Genomic DNA, 14342 nt, shown 5'->3' with positions numbered 1-14342 from the left:
CTTGCTAACTTTTTGATCCATCTTCAAGCCTGGTTAGGGAAAATGTTTGCAAGACTATCTTTTACTGCTCTGCTGCAGTCCACAGAGCTGTTTTGAAAGAGCTATTGTGTGTTTTGATGCTGCATTGTACAGGTGGAAGAGGAAAATGACAAAAAGCAAGTAATTATAAATCACTTCGAATTCAGCTTGATCTTTGAAAATGACATCTGAAAAGTCTGTGAACATACAGAAAGTTTAAATCTTGTTTGTAAAAAACCAAAACAAATAGGTAATTAAAAAAATTCAAAAGGGGAAGTGACAATTTTAACTATTTTAAAACTATTTAAATTATCTGAAAAAATTATGTCAATAACTCTTGACAAAGTGTTTGAAAGAATCTCACTAAAATGATACAAGAAACATCAACAGAAATTACTTTTTCAAGTAACCATAATATCAGGCTTGTTATAAGGAGGATCTCCCCAGCAAACATATAGTGTTATTTTCTCCTAAGAATAAACATCTTTTTCACTGCTGTACAACTGATAATCTAAGGGTTTTTTTCATGTCATTAACGGATGTAGAGGTATTTAGATAATCCTGAGATGAATTTTGCAGTAAGAATTAATAAAGCTGACTTTTTCATTCTTAGCTTTTGGTGAAATAATAATAAAAATATATATCCAGCAAACTTAATACCTTGATTTATTGGCTTTCCCTTTCCAGCACTTCAACCCATTTTTTGGTTCACATAAGTATATGTAAACTGAGCTACATTGTCTCAGTATAATGCAATTCTGGGAAGTTATCCAAATCTGGGAATGCTGGTTTATGGTCAGCAGATGAAAATTGGATAGGAAACTCACCTAATAGTCAACTAAGAAAAGCATACAACCAAGGAGTTTGAAGCTGAGATTTTGTATTTTATAAAGATCATGTAAGACACTTTTCTGTTTCCTTACTAAGAGTGACAGAGTTTGTACTCTTTGAAAGATAGCTTTCATTTTACAGTTGTTTTATTAACAGGTAATATAGTTCCAATAGCCTTTTATACAGACAAGGTTTCTTCTGTGCAAATATTAAAGATTTGCAGTCAGAACCACAACATAGAGTGGTGGTGTCTATTGTTTAGAATCTGCAAATCTGCAATAAGACAATAACTCGTTATTTGCAAAATCTTTGCAGTCTAATGGTGTTTCTGCTTCAGTAGTTTACTGGTTTCCTTACCCTGGAATCAGAAGGTTATTTAAAAATAAACAGACAAACCGTATGCCTTTGCAGGAGGAGTGGGTTAGGGAAACAGTTTAGAAAGGATGAACTCTAGAAGTAGCAGAGCTGAGTGTCTAAAACAATGGTAGACATTGCTTTCCAGCGCTGTTGGTGTTCTCTAGCTTCAAGAACATGACAACTCCAGGAGGGAGTCATGAAATTACAACAAAAACACCTGGTAAGTACAGCAGTACTCAGAAATCCCAGAACTTAAAAATCACAAATCTGTAACAGCAGAGGAAGGTAGCAAAGTACTAAATATGCAGCCATTCTTTCTCAGGTCTGTAGCAGGTTACTTGCCATGGGAAATAACCTGCAAGGCAGGTTTTCTTGTTGTTGAGCTTTCTGCCTTTGTGATTTTGGGGTTGTAGGATGCCCAAACACAGTAACATATTTTAAGTTACATTGCCATTTACAGAGCCTTTACCAATTAATCACCTTAAATAATATACTTAGTTTTAGGTACAATGTACACTGACTGTCAAGGGCTCTCTTAAAATCTTTTGTTTAACCTTTATTTCTTGCAATTGAAGGGGTCATTTCAAGAGCAAAGAACATTACATCAGGTGGAAAAAATGTTCCTTTCATCTTCAGGTACAATTTGCTCTTCGCAGATCACGCCAAATGCTGTTGAAAGCTGAAATGTGCCACATAATTATTATTATTTTTGCTAGAGGTTGAATGACAAAATCCAGGCTTACTGACAGAGAATAAAGTCCTCCAAAACTTTAAAGGAGCAAAAGTTACAGGTCATCTATACCCAAATGCTTGGGAACAATAGGTTGAGCATAATCAGCCCAGGCACAAATAATCCAAAAAACCAATAACCTCCTATAAAGACAAAGTCTGAAGCTTTTCTTTGAGAAATTTAATAGAATAGAAAAGATCAAGCCAGTTGGATGAATATGATTCAAAACATCCTTCACTCCTTGTCATGGAGTTTAAATTAAATGCAAATCCATTTCTGATCTCATCTGCCCATCACATTCTGTGTGGGCATTTCTAACCTGAGGGTAAAACTGACAAAACCAATAATTTGTAGAACAACCAGCCTTTTAAGAAGGTTTGTGTATATCAAAACTATAAAAAGAAATAGGGTTAGGAAAGGCAGAGAGGAGAAAAGAAGCAGCAGAGGAAAAAGGACTGGAAAAGGAAAAGAAGTAAAAGGAAAAGGAAAAGGAAAAGGAAAAGGAAAAAGAAAAGGAAAAAAGGAAAGGAAAAGGGAAAGGGAAGAAAAGGGAAAGAAAGGGGAGGAAAGGAAAGGGGAGGAAAGGAAGGGAAGGGAAGGGAAGGGAAGGGAAGGGAAGGGAAGGGAAGGGAAGGGAAGGGAAGGGAAGGGAAGGGAAGGGAAGGGAAGGGAAGGGAAGGGAAGGGAAGGGAAGGGAAGGGAAGGGAAGGGAAGGGAAGGGAAGGGAAGGGAAGGGAAGGAGTCTTTTCTAAGTGAAAGCATCTATTGCTTTCTTATTCTATTTTGGTTGAATTCTGCATATTGCAAGGTGCATCTTATGAAGTAATTTCATGTACTATTTGGGACTACACAAGACATTGACCTCATTAGAGAGGAAAAATCGTTAATTAGACATTTGTATGGTGAATTGCAAGGTTGAAGAAAACTGTGGCATAACGGCATAAGAGCATAACGGATAGAATATCATTTTAGCAATATTATTAATACTGCAGATATAATAGTCAAATGGAAAGATAAGTATGCCAGTTACAATTTGAAAGGGACAGAAGGAAGCTGAACCTGAAAACTCTATTTGCACATTAATTTCAAAGTAGCTATCTCTACACTGCAGGGGTATGCATGAATACAGGATTCTGAATCCTGTATTATGAATCATTCCATGTTCTGATAAGCAAGGTAGAGATGGTGACTAATTATTATTCATATAAATATGTCTTATTTTACTAATGACAGAAAGTTGGGAGAACTTTAAGTAATGAGAAAGGTGGGGCTGTTCAGCCTGGAGAAGAGAAGGCTGCGTGGAGACTTCGTAGCAGCCTTCCAGTATCTGAAGGGGGCTTATAAGGATGCTGGGGAGGGACTCTTCACTAGGGGCTGTAGTGACAGGACAACGGGTAATGGGTTAAAACTTAAACAGGGGAAGTTTAGATTGGATATAAGGAAGAAGTTCTTTACTATAAGGGTGGTGAGGCACTGGAATGGGTTGCCCAGGGAAGTTGCGAATGCTCCATCCATGTTGGTGTTCAAGGCCGGGTCGGACAGAGCCTTGGGTGACATGTTTTATTGCGAGGTGTCCCTGCCCATGGTGAGGGGGCTAGAACTTGATGATCTTAAGGTCCTTTCCAACCCTAACTATTCTATGATTCTATTATTCTATGATAATATTAATATATTAGTGAAAACTATAGGTTGTCATGTGGAAGATACATACATTACTAAAAATAATTTACGGAAGCTACAATACAGAAGGAAGATAAGACAGGATGCGTATCTCAGAAGTACACTACAAAATGAAATAAGCAAGACAACAAGTCAACTGAATATGTTAAAGTTAAAGAATATAAGTGATTTCCCAGCTGCTCTTTTACGTAAAAAAATCCTTCTTCATTCCTTATCTCTTCCAAACTTCTCTTTATTCAACACCCATATGTACAGTTTCAAGATGCTAAAAGAGGAGTTTCAAACTTTTCTTCTAGAAAGAACTTCAGGATGAAGTTATAGTAGTCCAGTCTAACAATGTGTGTGAATTAGTCAATGTTCCTGAAAGACAAAACAATTTTGTTGTGTACTGTGTACTTTGCTGCTCTTCAAAAATGTTGAGTTTATATTAAATTTTATCTCCCAGAAAAAATGTCATTCATAATATTGAAATCATGGACATTTAAGAAATATTTCCAATTCAAAGGGCAAAAGAGATAAGGCCTTCCTTTTCCAGACTTTTTTTGATTTACGATACCTGAGAATCTGAACCAATATAGGCTTTTTTTTTGCTTCTTTTTGTCTGCATTTACTTTGCTATGAAATAGAAAGTATGGCAAACATATGGAGAAAAATTTACAAGTTGTTCAAACTGCTGTTTTCTCCAGATGTTGCTCAGGAATGCAGAAGAAATAGAAAAAGGAACAGTTTGTTAGCAATAAGGAAATAATTTACAAACAGAAGAGCCAAAAATACCACTCCTGTGTAACCCTGCTGCAGAATTTTGGCCTAGATACAAACTTCTGAGTATTCTGAGATTGAACAATAACTTCAGGAATACAGGAATAAACACCAAAGTATACATGAGGCCACAGTGTTAATAATCATGCTGCCAATCTCTTTTATATTTGTCTGTTGAAAACCCTTAATGGGACTGAAGTTATTATATTCTAAGAGACATATTTTAGAGAGTAGATTCAAAAGCAGCTGAGCTTGCTCAAAATCACTACAAAAATTTTTTTCTTTTTTCTGAAAGCAGTTGGATTCAATTGGTATAATGTTTGCATGCCTTGCAAAGAATTGTAATGACTGGTTCTAGCAGACAGAATAAAACGTGGCTACAGGCAGAAAAAGCATCTGAATCACTACGCAGTAGGAGTACTGTCCTAGTTCAGTTTAAGTCAGTTGTAAAAACAAACCATAAGAATTTAAGAAGAACTATCATCTTAAAGTGCTTAAATCAGTCTGTCAACTATGGAAAGTATGTTAAATGATCTAATTCATGTTTTGTACAAAATTACATGAGCTAAATGTGGATTTCAACCTCAAAATCAAGGCTTAAAAATGTATTTTGCAGCTGAATAGTATTTTCCCCTTTTCTGTCTAGTTTGTCTTGTCCTTCACCCCATGTTAGTGATCTACTCAGATAACAGTTCAGAGAGCCTTTATAGCCCTGAAAAGAGAAGGGTCTAAGACATATTAGTCTAATCAGTATTTCCTATTAATTAGTTTTCACTAGACATTAAGCACTCTGGCTGCTATAGATTTCAGTGCAGATCATTGATAAAAATACTCATTTAAAAGATGTTTCTTTCTGCTTCTAAAAATGGGCCATAGTGATGAAAACTTAGCGCAGCCCATTTTATGTTCCTAGTTTAGGTGCTGCCAATATTTGAAAATGAGGTGTTACTGTGAGCCACGATGATTCCGACAATCTAGCTCTGCTACCTAAGTCAATATGAGGAAAAAAAAATTTGATTGTTAATTGTTCTGTAAGCTTAAGCACCTAGATAAAATTGTTCAAATGAAATTACTCAGGAACCATTGAAGTTATTAAAATCACAAATTCATAGAATCATAGAATAGTTAGGGTTGGAAAGGACCTTAAGATCATCTAGTTCCAACCCCCCTGCCATGGGAAGGGACACCTCACACTAAACCATGCCACCCAAGGCATCATCCAACCTGGCCGTGAACACCACCAACGATGGAGCATTCACAGCCTCCCTGGGCAACCCATTCCAGTGCCTCACCACCCTCTCAGGAAAGAATTTCTTCCTTATATCCAATCTAAACTTCCCCTGTTTAAGTTTGAACCCATTACCCCTTGTCCTGTCACTACAGTCCCTGATGAATAGTCCATCCCCAGCATCCTTGTAAGCCCCCTTCAGATACTGGAAGGCTGCTAGGAGGTCTCACGCAGCCTTCTCTTCTCCAGGCTGAACAGCCCCAACTTTCTCAGCCTGTCTTCATATGGGAGGTGCTCCAGTCCCCTGATCATCCTCGTGGCCCTCCTCTGGACTTGTTCCAACAGTTCCATGTCCTTTTTATGCTGAGGACACCAGAACTGCACACAATACTCCAAGTGAGGTCTCACGAGAGCAGAGTAGAGGGGCAGGATCACTTCCTTCAACCTGCTGGTCACGCTCCTTTTGATGCAGCCCAGGATACGGTTGGCTTTCTGGGCTGCGAGCGCACACTGAAGCCGGCTCATGTTCATTTTTTCATCGACCCACACCCCCAAGTCCTTCTCTGCAGGGCTGCTCTGAATCTCTTCTCTGCCCAACCTGTAGCTGTGCCTGGGATTGCTCCAACCCAGGTGTAGCACCTTGCACTTGGCATGGTTAAACTTCATAAGGTTGGCATCAGCCCACCTCACAAGCATGTCAAGGTCCCACTGGATGGCATCCCTTCCCTCCGGCGTATCAACCGAACCGCACAGCTTGGTGTCATCGGCAAACTTGCTGAGGGCACACTCAATCCCACTGTCCATGTCACCGACAAAGATGTTGAACAAGACCGGTTCCAACACCGATCCCTGAGGGACACCACTCGTTACTGGTCTCCAGCTGGACATCGAGCTATTGACCACAACTCTTTGCGTGTGGCCATCCATCCAGTTCTTTATCCTCCGAGTGGTCCACCCATCAAATTGATGTCTCTCCAATTTAGAGACAAGGATGTCGTGTGGGACAGTGTCGAACGCTTTGCACAAGTCCAGGTAGATGACATCAACTGCTCTACCCCTGTCCATCAGTTCCGTAGCCCCATCATAGAAGGCCACCAAATTGGTCAGGCAGGATTTCCCCTTAGTGAAGCCATGCTGGCTGTCACCAACCACCTCCTTGTTTTTCATGTGCCTTGGCATGCCTTCCAGGAGAATCTGCTCCAAGAGTTTGCCAGGCACAGAGGTGAGACTGACTGGTCTGTAGTTCCCTGGGTCTTCCATTTTCCCCTTCTTGAAAATGGGAGTTATATTTCCCTTCTTCCAGTCGTCGGGAACTTCACCTGACTGCCATGATTAATTGAAATAATACATTTTGGTAAAAATGTTTTGCTCATTTTATGATTGGAAAAGATATCTTTTCATATTACTTAGTAGTTAAAGTATCAGTGAGGGATGCGTTATTCCTTCATCAAGGACTGCATCTTGCTCTTTTCCTAATGCTTCAAGTTTTATATTTTGGGATGTACAGTTATGCTGCTTCAGTGCGTGGCATGTAAGGAATACTCCGTTGGTTCTGTTGCTCTACAGACTGGTAGTCATTTCGATACCTGAGAAAACCTACACTGCAGCTGACTTAAACAGTTCTTAAAATCCCCACAGCAACAAGAGAATTTTAAGGTACACTGGGCTATGAAAAAGAGACAGTCTGTATTGTTACCTAGCTCTGAACCTTCTATATTTGACCTCAGTGCAGTTAGAGTTAATTTGCCTGGATCTAGCCTGCTGGAATTAATCCATTTGATGCTGAAGCAACTGGCAATTCAAAGTTCTCCTACTAATTGGGAGTTGCTCTGAACTTTTTTAAAGATCTCCAGCTGTTTTACAGGGAATCTGATTTATATCATTTATCTTTTGAGAAACAGGAAGGATGAGAGTAAAAGTAGTCAATGTCTCATTTTGGCTTGATACTTCTACAATTCATTGTTTTCCTTACTTACTTAGTGCAACAGGAAAGGAAATAGAATCTCCCATGTCTCTGAAGGATTGTCCTTGTACTGAAGATAGAATCACAGACTCATATAGGTCAGAAAATACCTCCAAAGGTCATCTAGTCCAACATCCTACTCAGAGCACATCCAGCAGGTTTCTGAAGGCCTCTCTGGGTAGCCTGTTACAGTGCTTGACCACCTATATGGCTTCTTTTATTTTCTTATACAGAAGGATTTTATTTCATTTCCTGACGTGTTCCAACTTGTGTCTGTTACTTCTTGCTTTCCAGTCTGCACTTCTAAGAAGCTTGGCTCTGTCTTCTTTACTTTCTCCCATTGGATGCTTTTAGATAGCAGTAAGATCTGCCTTGGCTTCTCTTCTACAGGTTAACAAGACCCATTCTTTCAACATTTCCTCACGGGTAGGACATGTGAATCAGTTACCTCAATGCTCCTTGTATCCCCCTGCTGATCTCACTCCAGAGTATGTTTCCTTATGTGAACAGAACCTGATATGTACCATTGGTCCACCCTATGTATAGAGTTCTCTTTTCTTTATTCAAGTAGAAAAAATATTGTCTTTTCATTTGCATCCTGGATTGTTTACCAGAAAGATATCTGCTCACTACTCCCTCTAAATAGAACAGAGGTCACACATGCTTGATTATTACACAAACAACAAATGTCACAGAACACTCTTGGAAGAATTACCTCACAAAATATTTTGAACAAATTTGATGAATTAGTAACTTCCTTAATATTGTATAATTTTAATCCTCCAGTTGCTAGGAATATAGAGCAGAATATATTATTCCCTACATGCGTACATATATGTACAAATTTACTTTGCATTTTCCTTTATTTCCAGTGCAAGTGAGCTAGAATACCTCAGACTCCTTGGAGCCAGAGTTTAATGAAGGGCTGTAGCTTAGTCTACTTTGTTCATTAATTCTAAATTTAGCCTTGTTATTAAGCTAAACATTGAAGCAATGGATTTTTTTATAACATCGTATCTTAACTCTTGCAAAATAAATTATTTGCATCAGTCTATTCAGAACAGAAAACAACAAAAAAAGGCTACTTTTTACAAGTCAGAATTTATTTTAATGACCACATTTCTTTAAATTAAGACTCCTATTTTGTAAGATTTCTGTTTTGTTAGTGCTTTGCATATTGAATGAGTTACAATACTTTATAGAGTAGAATCACTGGGTTTGAAGGGACCTTACAGATCATCTGGTTCCAACCCCCTTACCATGGGCAGGGACACCTTCCACTTGACCAGGTCACACAAAGCCCCATCCAACCTGGCCTTTAATACTTCCAGAGATGGGGCATCCACAGCTTCTCTGGGCAACCTTTTCCAGTGCCTCACCATCCTTACAGAAAAGATTGATAAACGGTGGAAAGTCGCTTGGTAAGCACTTCTTCCAGCTCTCTCAGAGCTCTGAAGTGTATTCCATCTAGCCCCACAGACCTGTGTATGTCTAAGTGGTGCAGCAGGTAACCGAACATTTCACCTTGGATTATGGGGACTTCATTCCCTACTTCCCATCCCTGTTTTCCAGCTCAGAGGGCCGGGTACCCAGAGAAAACTGGTCTTACAATTAAAGACTGAGGAAATTAATGCATTAAGTAGTTTTCCTCACCCTTTGGCACTATGTTTCCCCACATCCAATGAAGGATGGAGAATCTCCTTAGCCCTGCTTTTGTTGTTAATATATTTGTAGAAACATTCTTTTGTTGTCTTTAACGGCAGTACCCAGATTAAGTTCTTATAGGGCTTTGGCCTTTCTCATTTTCTTCCTGCATAAACTCACTACACCCTTGTAGTCCTCTTGAGTTGCCTGCCCCTTCTTCTAAAGGTCATAAACTTTCCTTTTTTACCCCGAGTTCCAGCCAAAGTTCTCTGTTCATCCATACCGATCTTCCCCACTGGTTCATCTTTCAGCACACGGAGATGGCCTGCTCCTGCACCTTTAAGATTTCCTTCTAGAAGCATGCCCAGCCTTTCTAGATTCCTTTGACCTTCAGGACTGCTTCCCAAGGGACTCTGTCCATCAGGCTCCGAAACAGGCCTAAGTGTGCCTTCCAGAAAGCCAAGGCAGCAGTTATGTTGGCACTCCCTCCTCACTTCTTTGAGAATTGAAAACTCTACTACTTTGTGAATGATATGCCCAAGACATTCTCCACAGCCATCACATTACCCATAAGTCTTACCCTATAATGGGAGGGACATCATTCCCCCAGTCCCTACCTTGAGGTTCAGGGACTTGCAAGATTTGGGAAGAGTGATTAACAGTGAAAACTGAGTTTAAAAAAAAAAAAAACAAACAACTTTGTTGAGATCCTCAGCCTTCTCCATGTTGTTTGTCATTAGTTCTGTATTTTTTAAGGGGAGGTTGGCTTCATCAAGGGCCCAGCTGAAATGTTTCTCTGCAAACACATGTAATATAGGAAACTGAACAAGAGAAATTAGAGACTTGTGCACAAGATATCTGCAGAGCGACTTTTTACAAGGGCGTGTAGGGATAGGATGAGGATGAATAGCTTTAAACAGAAAAAGGGTAGATTTAAACTGGATATTAGGAAGAAGTCCTTTATTATGAGGGTAGTGAAGCACTGGAAGAGGTTGCCTGGGGAAGCTGTGGATACCCCATCTTTGGAAGTGTTGAAGGCCAGGTTGGATGGGGCTTTGTGCAACGTGGTCTAGTGGAAGGTGTCCCATGACAGGTGGGGTGAAACTAGACAATCTTTAAGGTGCCTTCCAATCCAAACCACTCATAGCCATGAACCATTGTTCATCATAGATCATCATAGATCTATTGTTCTCATGACATTTAAAGTGAGCCATATACTTACACACACATCCCAAAACTATCAGTCTTGCCATATAGTCCTCGTATAGAATTTGTATAACTTTCTCGTGAATAGTATCACCATTATCCATTACTCCAGTAAAATGCAGCTGGAAGTTAAGGTTTCTATAAAATATATGTATTGGGGCTTTTTTTTGAAACATAACTAGACTGTAGACCCTCACATTCATAATACTTTTTTTACTTTTACTGTACAATTTCTGTTGAAGATTTTATCTACTCTTTGTTGTGATCAATGTGTTGCCATCTCTTAAGTGATGCTTTAAATTTGTTCTGAATTTGTAAATCTGTTTGATTATGTCTTGCAAGTCACTTACTCTACATCTGTAATTGTTATCTGTCTGAATGTTAAAAAAAAAACCAAAACATTTTTTTTAAAATCTCTTAGCTTCCTTTCAATATATTAGACATTGCATCAGGCAATGAAATGTTTTCATAACCCCATAAGACTATTCATTGACGTTCTGTATCCCAGGCAGTACTCCAGTTTGATAGCTAGTTACAATTTAAACATCTACGTATTGACTATGAACTAAATATTGTATTGATAATACTAAGTATACCATCTATCATAACAGAAGATCTTCAAAGAGTTCAGACAACCATAGAAAGTCCAGAAGTTTGATTTAGATCTTAATAATAGCTGAGGGTAGGTATAAAATTTTACTCCACAAAAATAGGCAACTCAAATGATTCATTAGCAAAATGAAATGTTAAAAAAAAGTTAACAATGCTGAAATGCTGGGAACATTGTTTACAGACTACAAAAACATTCTATCTTCATACTTGATGAAGATTTGAATAATCTGTAATGGCAACATCTCTTTTTTGTATGTTATATTCTTCACTGGACAGAAACTTGAAGCACTGCCAAGTGATAACTTGATCATTTTGTTCAAATGAAATATCTATCCAATAATTCCAGATGGTTAGGTTGGGATACATGGCATCTAATTTTGGGCAGATTATCAAGGTGCTCTCTCTTTAGCTGATGATTCTTTTCACGATTACACATGAAGGAAACACAAATCTGATGCTAAAAGAAAATGTTAACTACCTTTGGCTCTACCAGTACTCTGGACAGAAAGGTGGAGCCCCAGAACAGTGAACCTGCAACAGTCTGATCCGTAGAAAAGACATGTCCGAAAGAGCTCAAGAGAGTTCAATTTCTAGGAAATCAATTTAGAAAAACAGTATGAAAAGCAAATTAAATGTAGTAGAAGATTAGGAAAATAGTATGAGAGCTTGACGGTCTTGCATATCAAAGGACATCTTAACTCTTCTTTAAAAAATTATTTCATGTGTATAGTTCATATAATAAAAACATATACCTTTAAATGTCAAATTTGCTCTTAAGGTCAAAGTGAAAAATCTCTAATTCAGACAAACCCGCTATTTCATGAAACCAAGAAATGAAAGAAGGGGTACTAATAAATAATGGAATCATTTGAATACATAGCAGTTTCAAAGCAGTAATTCTCAGATGTGAGTCAGAAATGCCTTTGAGAGATGCAAACTTTTCATTCTTTTTGCTACCTATTTCTTCATCTCAGGTTTAGAAAGAACAAGTCATTTAAATACAGAAGGAAGGCGTTGTATTACAGATATTCCATAGAGATTATATTGCAGTTACTCCCACCGGAAAATTATCTAAAGCTAGTTGCACAGCATTAAAACTCAGTATTTAATCTTTGAAGACCTTAGTTAATTGCAGTCAGTGAAGAAGCTGCATGCTTTATGTAGCTAAATATTAGGTTACTGAGTAATGATTGAGACTATATATTTAATTAAACATTGTACACTATATATTATACCTGTTAAAACGATGATGAATGTTGCTATGAAGTTGCTTAAATAATTAATATTCATACTAAAATTGTCCTTTATGTATTTAATGACTGCTAAAGGATGACCAAAAATAATATAAATTAATCAGACTGTTTTGTTAATTAACAAACTGTCTGTTCCATTTTCTCTGTAGCTATGTTTCAGGAATTCCATGGAATTTCAATGCTTTTTATTTTATTGACAGATATATTTCGAGATATAAAAATAAAAAAAAAAACAAACAGTTAAGATTACTGGTATTTTATAGAATATTCATTTGAAATGAATGTAATTATGTCAATTTTATTTAATAAAATATTAGATTACTGTCCTGGGTTCAGCAGTAGCAGTCACTTTTTCTCCTTCTTAGTAGCTGGTGCAGCGCTGTGGTTTTGACTTTCGGCCTAGGAACAACACTGATAACACCGATGGTTTTAGTTGCTGCTCGGTAATGTTTACTCTGACCAAGGACTTTCTGAGTCTCATGCTCTGCCAGGAAGGAGGGGAAGCTGGGAGGAAGCAGAGACAGGACACCTGACCCAAACTAAACAAAGAGGTATTCCATACCACAGCACATCATGCCCACTATATAAACCGGGGGCAGCTACCCAGAAGGGCTAGATCACTGCTCGATCAGGGCTGGGTACTGGTCAGCAGGTGGTGAGCGGTTGTATTCTCCTCCCTTGTTATTTCCCTTATTATTATTGGTGGTAGCAGTAGCGGTTTGTGTTATACCTCAGTTACTGGACTGTTCTTATTTCAACCCGTGGGAGTTACCTTCTTTTGATTCTTCTCCCCAACCCTCCGGGACAGGGGGGAAAGAAGGGGAGGAGTGAGAGAGACACTACGTGGCTTACTGAGTTTAAACCATGACAACTACAGTTTTTTATTCAGCAGAAATTTCCATTTTATAATTTTAAGGGAAAACATAAGAGAGATTACCACTAAAAAGGAAATTTGTGAAGAGAATCGCTTTTCTATCTAATCAAGACAAACGGAATAGCTGTTTGGGGTTTTTTTATTCCTATTTCTGTTTCTAGAAATATCTATGCTTTTCAGAGCATTCTATCTCATTATAATACCTGCTTGCTTTTATTCTGTCCTGTCTTTCAGTGAAGTAATCATATAGGGCTGAAATCCTATATATAGATGGTTTATCATCTGACTTATTGCAGATCACAAATTACATTGGTTAAAATCAGTTTTGTGGGAGGAACAAGAAGGCATCTTCCTTAAATATCATATAAACATAGCATCTTCCCATTTTCAGGATCTGTGAGAGGCTCCCTAAGCAAGTAAGTGTTTCATACTTGAATATTGAAAACTTGCAAAATAAATCTTTCTGTACTTTATCATAGTGTCAACTGGAAGTTCACAATTTCAAATGAAATTAATTCAAGTTACTTTCAGGCTAATTAATGTGAATGGGTATTAGTCTGTAGATACTCCTTGAACAGGCCTTTTTAAGAATTTGGACCTTGCTGATTAGATTGTGACAGGAAAGAGTCATTAAAATAATTTCTCCGCTCCTCAAATGAACATAAGTAATTCATATGCTACTGCTTCCTTTCATCCATTGGAATACCCATACTAATCTCAGTTTTATGATTATGTACAACTGCTTGTTGATATTAGGCCCATTGATTGCAACTTGTTCTATTTACAACATGTGACTTAAGAACAAGTAAATACGTACAGCAACAATTTTTTTTTATGTATAAATTCAGTCACAAGTTTAAAGTTTTCTTCTATAAAATCTTCCTACCTAAAGCTGTTTCTAGGAAATATAAATGAAGAAGACTGATAGGTAGCTGATAAGGAGAAAAGAAATTGTATTAAATGATTAAAAAATTAATACGTACACTCTGTGTTTCTCATGTGTTTTCCCATCTTCTGCACTGTAAGCATCCAAGAAAACTCATCATTCAATCCAATATTTTAAACCATTATAGTTATAGTTACATTTCTTCTTCTTGTATATTTCTGTCTTTTCAATTATTGCAATGTTTAAACAAACATGATCACATGAGAGATCCAAACTTCTAATCATAACTCAATTATTTTTC

Source organism: Psittacula echo (assembly GCF_963264785.1).
Source record: "Psittacula echo genome assembly, chromosome: 3".
Lineage (NCBI taxonomy): Eukaryota > Metazoa > Chordata > Aves > Psittaciformes > Psittacidae > Psittacula > Psittacula echo.
This window is presented reverse-complemented; position numbering follows the sequence as displayed.